A 6,356-nucleotide genomic window follows, 5' to 3' on the forward strand; every position below is an offset into this window, starting at 1 on the left:
ATGTGGATGAGTCCTTATATAGTGAATTCTTGGTGCAATTACTTGTCTAGTAACTTCCCCAATATTTATGAAAGTTCGAAGCTTCAGGCTTAACTTTCATAACCACTTTAGAAGTTAGAATGTTCAATCGTATCCTTTACAACTTCCCTTGGAAGTTGAGTGCTTAGTAGTGATAAACAAGGATTCGGTAACAAGTGGCTCGAATTACAAGTTCACGTGTTGGGGGGTCGTCTAGGCGCTTTCCTGCATGGACGACCCTCATGTCCATGGAAAATCGTCTTAATATAAATGGCCTTCTTATGTTAGGAACACCTTTCTGCTCTGGACGACTCTTGTGGACGAAATAAAGTTAGTCTTTGGTCTAGACGACTCTTGCGGACGAAATGGAGTTAGCCTCTGCTCTGGACAACTCTTACGGACGAGTTGGTTTATTTTTGTCCACCATCACCTCTAAAACCTAAAAGATAACCAAAATACCCCCTAAATCTAAAAAATGACCAAAATACCCCCAAAAACCTATAAAATGTCCAAAATACCCCCCAAAACCTAAAAAAATTACCAAAATACCCCCGAAACCTAAAAAATGACCAAAATACACCTAAAACATCTAAAATTACCAAAATAGAGGTTTGGGGGTTTTGGATTTTACGAGGGTATTTTCGACAAATTAAAGGTTCTAAAAGTATTTCAGTCATTTTATAGGTTTCGAGGGAATTTCAATAATTTTAGGTTTCAGGGGTATTTTAGTCATTTTGTTTGTTTCGGAGGTATTTCGGTCATCTCTTAGGTTTATGGGGTATTTTAGTAATTTTTAGGTTTCAAGGGTATTTTAGTCATTTTTATAGGTTTTAGGAGTATTTCGGTTATTTTTTAGGTTTTTGAGGTATTTTGGTAATTTTTAGGTTTCGGGGGGTATTTTGGTCATTTTATAGGGTTCAGAGATATTGCGGTCATATTTTACGTTTAGGAGGTGTTTTGGTAATTTTATAGGTGTCGGCGGTATTTTGATCATTTTTTTGATTTAGGAGGTATTTTGGTAATTTTTAGGTTTTGGAGGTATTTTGGTCATTTTTTAAGTTTCACGAGTATTTTTGCAATTTTAAGGTTTCGATGATATTTTATTCATTTTGGTTATTTTTTAAGTTTCAGGGGTATTTCAATCATTTTCTAGAAATTTATATTTTCTGTTGTTTATTTAAATTTTAGATGGGTTTTAGTAGGTATTAGTGGGTTTATCCATTAAGACCTATATAATGAAATAACCTAATGGGTCTTTACCCATTTAACCCAAATATTCAAATGGGTTCGGTTAAGACTTATCCAAATTAGGTAGGTAATTGGTGGGTTTATAGATATGGGTAAAAATTGCCACCCCTAACCCTAAATCAAGGCTTGCATACTCCGGTATTTCAGTAGACAAATGTAGACCCACCAATAGGCTTTCCACATTCTCAACCCTATATGTATTTATTTTACCATAAAAACCAATGATGTCATATATATATATATATATATATACATATATATATTTGTGGTATTAGTGGTATTATAAATTTTATTATATATGTTTTGTGTTATAAAATTAATGTGTTACCAATAAATAAAAAGTAATTTAGACATTTATTTATAATATTGTTCAAATAAAAAAAATTATATATTCATTGTTAAACTAGTTTGTTGATTTTATTTACATAAAATTTGTAATAACTTTAACATTTTCTTAAATCTTTATTATCTGCAACCATCTTGATACTTACTTGAATACGAATTGTCTAGAAATTTTCAAAAATTTAAAAATACTGCCAAGATTTTAAAAGAATATGTAAAGAAAATGTCAGTGGTAACAAGCAGAAACAAAATAATCTCCATTTGCACATCAACCTTTTATATTCAGTTCCCATTTTCCATGTGTTATGAGATCAAAGATTCTCAAATATTGATGAAATTGAAGAAGAAACAAATTGACGAGGAAACTCAATTGAGATAAGCATTTGAGTGAATTAATCCAACTCAAGAGATACTGTATTACTTCAATGAATCTAATTTATACAATTAATGGTGACATTTATATCTATAAGGAGAATAAAAACTGTTTTTCTTTTTTTCTTTTTTCTTTTTTACGAGGGGGAAAAAAACTATTTTTAATTGAATCCACTAATTGTTACAGTAGAGCTGTAACTAAAAGCTAACAGACTGGCCAATTTAATGACTCTTATAACAATATGTAACTCTGCTACAATCGTATTTAATGCACCCACGTTTCATTTCATTGAAAAATTGACAATAACTTAAGAGCTTTATTATTATTATATTAAAGAATTTCAATCTATGATGTTTGCTTTATGATTATTATTCTTTATCCTCATGCTAAGACACCAATTAGTTTTTAGTATAGGTGAAAAAATAGATTTTTTAATGAAGCTAACATGACAACAAATAAAATAAAGACTATAGCTTATCTATAATAAAAAAAATTATGGACCGATCAAATCATTATTGCTTGATAAGAATAACTATTTGCTTCACATCATTGACAATTTTAGTTGGGAAATATAGGTTTCTTTTTTAACATAAAAATTTGAGGTATTTTAAGCCTTTTAGAAAATGAAAACTTTTTAAGAAAAATATAATGATGACTATGAAGCTAAGGCCTTGAGATTTTGAAAGACAAAGTGAATTTCCAACAAACGGATATATAAACTTTTTTATAAAACATAAGTAATTCAACTTGCTTGAGAAGTATGAATAAAACTTTAAATAGGGACTTTTCTCTCTTAAAGATTTTCTTAAACATATTTTCAAACATATATGAAATAATAATGAGTACAAACATTACAAAATTTTTTTTCAACCTCAAATAAGTCTCCAATGTCATAAAAATTACTTCCAAATAAATATCGGATTCATTCAAATATTATATTGAACATATGTCTAAACATACATAACATAACAAGATTGTTAATGTAAGTGGGTTCCAGTTAGCTCAACTGATAAAATCTCTGATGGTTGAATAAGAGATTTGAGATTCAATTCCGGCCTATACCAAAAACTAATTAGTGTCTTGGTTTGATGATAAAGAGCTCTCATCAGAAGTGGACACCATAGGTTAAAACTTTCTCCAAAAAAAAGATTGTTAATGCAAAAATTATAAAAATCTTTTCGGTGATTAAAAAACATTGCCACTCTCTCTCTCTCTCTCTCTCTCTCTCTCTCTCTCTCTCTCTCTCTATATATATATATATATATATATATAATATATGCAACAACAGTGAATACAAACATAACAAATTTTGTTTTCAATCTCTGCTTCCTCTTGTAAAGAGAAAAATTCCTGAGATTAGTACAAAATTGTATCCTAGGCATAACCCTACAATTCGAGCAAAGAGATCTAGCACAAGAAAGCATAGTGTCGGATGCAAGGAAGATATGATCTTCATTTAAATTTTTAATGACTGGCATTTGATTTTAGAACTTCTCCAATGACTAGGAAGTTTCTTTTCTATTTTCCTTTCTTTGTGGATTTGCATTGTATATAAGGGAGCAGAGACCTTAATTGTATTGTACTCTAATTTCACATCATAATAAATAAAACTCTTAAACATATTTTTTGTAGATGGATTGTATACGAAATTTGACCAACGATTGATTTTTTGCAATTTCTTAAAAATCAGCGATTGTTTTCTGGTTTTTATACCAGAATGATAACATCTCTTAGTATAATATGTGTTGTTTGTTATCTAAAATAAAAGCTATGTAGTGTGGAATGGGTTTCCATATTGACAGATGCATGATAGCAATTAGGATCAAACAAATCCCCAAAAACTCAATGATTTAATTTTGAGAAAAAAATAAATATGAAAAATTTGAGAATATAGCCATTAATTGAGACCTTAGTGAACAACTTTAGGCTAAGAAGTGAAAACCCGCTATAGAAATGCAACGAAAGTCACACTCAAACATATAGACAGAAAAAACAACAAATTGAAAGAGAAACCAAAAAGGATCGAGAGTAAAAGGGCTCAAAACCTAGAACTAAGATCCCCAAAATTTTACTACAAGCTCACATCCCCATAAGTTATCTTGGTTAGAATTTGGACATGACTCCATGATTGAATCTCAGTTTATTATTATTTTAGTAGCCACATATGCTTTATGTTGACAACTGTGCACACATTTTATGCCATGTAAGTATTTTCCTTTAGTAAGTGAATGGTATGGACCAAATTAACTCCAATTTAAAAATAATAAGGACTAAATTCACTGCTATGAAATTTATGACCAAATTGAATGTGACCCTAAAATGTAGGAACCAAAATATTATTTTTGCTTTTTTCTAGATTTTTTTTTTCAATCTTAAATAGGCCTCCACCATTATAAAACTTATTTCAAAAAAAAAAAAACAATATGATTCATTCAAAAATTATATTGAACATATGTTTGAACGTTCGTAACATAACAAGAATATGAACATAAAAATAATTAAGAAAATTTTTCTTGTTTAAAAATAAGCAAAATTTAACCTTTTCTTTTGATATGGACTTTTGGTCCTTTAATTGAAAATAAACTCTCAAACAAATCTCTAATTGATACACTTAGGTCCAATAATTACGTACTAAGCTTCCTTGTAACATGTAATTGGAGTAAGTTCCACAACCATATCTATTGATCTTCAGATTCTTGTTGCATAAATAAATTAAGTGTGTATTTGGATAGCAATGAAAAATTAAAATTATTTTACTATTCAGCTTATTTTTGCAACTTATTATGGACCCCACTACACTTTTTGATACTATTCATAGGCCCCGTTGTACTATTTCAACTAATTTTTACCTTTATCTACAGTACTTTTAGTAATAAGTTTTCAATTTTAGCAAAATAAACGGTATCCAAACAAATCCTAAATGTTTTTATTAAGAAATTTTGTATGATTAAATGTAGAGGCTATGCAATTTTTCTTTCAAACTACTATAAAAGACATATTACTGGATTTTTCCTAACTTTTTCATCCACTACAATAGCTTTCATTCTTTTTAGTTATGTGACCCCATACATAATAATGGATACATTTAAAATGTATAATTATAAACATAAATTTTTTTAAAAAAATTAATAGTTCAATTCCTATATAAGTTAAATACTATCAATGATTATTCTTATATTTTCTAAACTCTTAAAAAAACTTTGTAAGAAACTTTTAATATATTTTTAACAAAGTCCTTGATTATTGTGATGAGAAGTTAAAACCTTCACCAAAATTTAAAAATTGCTATAACATTCTTATATTTAAAAAATCAGTAAACCCATGGATTTTAGAGCTCAATTGAAATCCAATTGGATTTTTTCTAAGTTTCAGCTTTAAATAAACTAGCATGTAACCCATGGAATTCCATGGATACATTTAAAATTAAATATAATTTTTATTATAAAAATCTGAATAAGGGCAAATTACAATTTACCCACCTGTGGTTTGATTGAAATTTAAGTTGTCTACCTGTGATTTAAAATTTGACACTTTACTCACCTGAGGTTTGATCGAAATTTAAGTTGCCTACCTGTAGTTTGATATCCCATGAAGCAAGTGTTCTGCTGGATTCTTTTTTATCTTATTTGATCTTGTATTTTTATGTTGTTTTGCATTTTTGGAGGAAAGAAACATAAAAGTGAAGTAAAATCACATATTTACCCATGTTTTTATCAGAGATGGGTTAAGGAAATCTAACTGAACCAACCTCAAGTGGGTAAAATGTCAAATTTCAAACCATAGATAGGTAATTTAAATTTCGGCCAAACCATAGGTGGGTAAGTTATAATTTGTCCTATAAATAATTATTAAAATTATTTTTTAAAAGAATAACATGTAACACATGCATACATATGAATAAATTTAAAAATCAAACACAATTTTTATCATAAAAATACAAATAATTCGTCAAATTATTTTATAAAAAAGTAAACGAAATTAGTCACATATTAAAATTTTTACCTAAACTTAATATGTTAGGATTGTGGCGTGTGTGTGTGGTGCTGCATGTGTATGGTGTTGATGATGGGTGCGTGTGGTGCTGATGAGGCATGCGTGGGGTTCTACATGTGTGTGGTGCTGACGAGTAGCATTTGGAATTAAGGAGTTTGGCAGTTGAGTTCGAGGACAACCAAGCCTCCTAGAACAGAGAGAAAATAGGAAATGAGAGATAGAGAGAATTGAGAGGGAAATTCTGGTAAGAATATCAATCATGTTCCCATTCTACAATCACCCTTTCGGTATAATACCCTGGATAACACATCAGTCCATTAACCAACTTCCTAACTGTTCTCCTAAGCTAGCTATATAACTACCTTGCCAGCTAAGCCATCCA

This window comes from Castanea sativa, chromosome 5, assembly GCF_040712315.1.
Source record: "Castanea sativa cultivar Marrone di Chiusa Pesio chromosome 5, ASM4071231v1".
In the NCBI taxonomy this organism is placed as follows: Eukaryota; Viridiplantae; Streptophyta; class Magnoliopsida; order Fagales; family Fagaceae; genus Castanea; species Castanea sativa.